The sequence below is a fragment of the Lepidochelys kempii genome, chromosome 7, assembly GCF_965140285.1.
Source record: "Lepidochelys kempii isolate rLepKem1 chromosome 7, rLepKem1.hap1, whole genome shotgun sequence".
Taxonomy (NCBI): Eukaryota; Metazoa; Chordata; order Testudines; family Cheloniidae; genus Lepidochelys; species Lepidochelys kempii.
The window spans coordinates 81,936,412-81,939,653 of NC_136386.1; positions in this window are offsets into that span (position 1 = coordinate 81,936,412).

A 3,242-nucleotide genomic window follows, 5' to 3' on the forward strand; every position below is an offset into this window, starting at 1 on the left:
CTTTTTCACTGAGTCCTTCTGATTTAATTTGTATTTTTAAGACCTGATTAACAATAGATCCTGTTCCACTTTTTACAGAAACTAAAATACCATAAGTTTTAACTAGCTGTAAAACTCCATAATCCTGTCTGACTTTTAACGGTTGTACAAATAGGCACCAACATATCCAGAACAGAAAAATAAGAAATAATGATCAAATACACCATGAAAGGTGTGCTGGTTCTATGCCACCTCTGGAGATGCACAGGGCATCCCTCTATTTCAGTGATCTCCAACTGCCAGAACAGCATTTTGACTAACTAGGCATAAGTTACTGCATTGCAATAGCTGTCCTAATTTTCATGAAGGGCCAGCTCAGACTCAGGCCAGCCCGAGGATTGGAAGAGTATAAAGGTGTCTTAAAACTACCTTTGCCTCACCTATTACAGCGTTGCATGGAGAAGAGTTTTTCCTGGATTGAAAGTTCTGGCCCATTATGTGTAAAATGAATAGCCAGCAGCTATCAACTAGTTCCTCAAGTAAAGACAACCCATAGACTGTGTGTTATGCTATACAAAGCACACGGGATCTTTTATAAGGGAGAAGGCAAATATGCCATATTTATTGAAAATACAACAGTTAGCATATGCTTTTCAGACAGTGTCCCCCCCCCCCCCCCCCTCAGTTGATGGTTTTTATAGTTACCAGTCTGGATCAATCTAGTGGCCAGCCAGATTGGTCGCAGAGGGGAGCTGGGCTTTGTCGGTTGCGATTCGATGCTCCTGGAGTAGTGGCAAGACGAACCCAAAATCCCATGGCAAAGCACCCTGTTCTTATAGTCCCTTTTTTTTCTCCTCTGTTGAAGTCTATGGATTTTGCTGTCAGTTTGTGACCGGTTACTACTTAATTGGTGCATCTTTTGATGTAAACATTCCAATACACCTCTGAGAGGGTTGTCCTGTCCTGGTTCCCATTTAATCAATTGTCCTGTCTTTAGGGGTGCCAGCCTTCACCTCAGGGTTGTCAATTTGCCCGTCCTTCATTATGGATGCGCATTGATGATTTTCTGGTGTTAAGTCTCTTTACTCCTTTTTCCTTGACCATCTAGCTATAACAATGGCCTTCATGCCTTATCTTTTCCTGATGCATACATTCCTCATTCACACAAACAGTTTTTTTTACAGAGACCTTTGAGAATACAAACAGTGTCCATTTATTTTGAATCCCCTTAACATGGACACAATACAAGATCCGTCTTTTACTTACTAAACCTTAAAACAAAGAAATGTATATTTAACTAGAGTGCCTAATTTGTAATACATATAGGAAATCATAGTAGACATTACTTATCCTAAAACAAAAGGGTGACTATAATCAGTCATAAGGATTGTTCTCATCTGTCCTTGCCTTAACATCAGTACAGACACTGGCAGTCTTTCAGAAGCTTTCCTACCAATGTCCCAGAGGGTCATTCCTTTCTGCTATTCAAAAAGGGTGGCTGGTAAAATGAAATCAAAACATACATTAGTACCTCTATTCTTATAGTACAATTATAAAACCCTGCTCCTACAAGTGTACCATCTTGAAAACCATTCTTCCCTAGAAGAGAAGTAGCTAGTTGTGCCAACAGTTGTGTAGATACACAAAATGCACACAGCTGAGGAATTTTCATGTCTTTAGCTACTAAAGGGCTCGTGCACTTCATAGCTTGTCTAGATTGAGCTCATTGCATACACCAGGGCCTCCTTGCATTCCTCCATTGCCCCCCTGAGCTCTGACCCTCCCATCCCCTTCTGTTTTAGGGACTCCCTGCAGTACCTCCACCATGCTTGGGGCTATGGGTGTGCCCCATTCTCTGTGTCAGGGCTTCTGTGTGCACCCTGTTCCCACTTCCCCTATGCCAGCAGCTCTATCTCCCCCTGTGTCAGGGCCCCCATTTTCACCCAACTGAAGGTTCTGTGTACCTTTAGCACATTGGGGGCCACCATTCTCTTCTCTTCCACCCCCATCCCAACAGCTGTGTGCATACTCCCATTTCCCGCTCCCCACCACCATTATTATTTATCTGGGAATAAGTCATTGAGGGTGTCAGTATATTAAACTCTCTGGGGAGGATGAGCAGAGATGAGATAATGTTCTGTCTTGCTGGAAGGTTTTGATGGTTGCTGTCAACCAGTTTGATCTGTAGACAGTTGCAGAGGTGCTTGAAGCTGTGGCTATGCTAAATGGCAGCAATGCCCCTCTGCCATGTACACTGGTCAAACTGGACAGTCTTTACATAAAAGAATAAATGGACACAAATCAGATGTCAAGAATTATAACATTCATAAACCAATCGGAGAACACTTCAATCTCTCTGGTCACTTGATTATAGACCTAAAAGTTGCAATATTACAACAAAAAGACTTCAAAAACAGACTCCAATGAGAGACTGCTGAATTGGAATTAATTTGCAAACTGGATACAATTAACTTAGGCTTGAATAGAGACTGGGAGTGGATGGGTCAATACACAAAGTAAAACTATTTCCCCATGTTTATTCCCCCACTGTTCCTCAGACGTTCTTGTTAACTGCTGGAAATGGTCCATGTCATAAATATAAAGGGAAGGGTAAACCCCTTTGAAATCCCTCCTGGCCAGGGGAAAGCTCCTCTCACCTGTAAAGGGTTAAGAAGCTAAAGGTAACCTCGTTGGCACCTGACCAAAATGACCAATGAGGAGACAAGATACTTTCAAAAGCTGGGAGGAGGGAGAGAAACAAAGAGTCTGTATGTCTGTCTATATGCTGGGTTTCTGCCGGGGATAGACCAGGAATGGAGTCTTAGAACTTTTAGTCAGTAATCTAGCTAGGTATGTGTTAGATTATGATTTCTTTAAATGGCTGAGAAAAGAATTGTGCTGAATAGAATTACTATTTCTGTCTGTGTATCCTTTTTGTAACTTAAGGTTTTGCCTAGAGGGGTTCTCTATGTTTTTGGATCTAATTACCCTGTAAGATATCTACCATCCTGATTTTACAGGGGGGATTTCTTTATTTCTATTTACTTCTATTTTTATTAAAAGTCTTCTTGTAAGAAAACTGAATGCTTTTTCATTGTTCTCAGATCCAAGGGTTTGGGTCTGTGGTCACCTATGCAAATTGGTGAGGCTTTTTATCCAACATTTCCCAGGAAAGGGAGGGTGCAAGTGTTGGGAGGATTGTTCATTGTTCTTAAGATCCAAGGGTCTGGGTCTGTAGTCACCTAGGCAAATTGGTGAGGCTT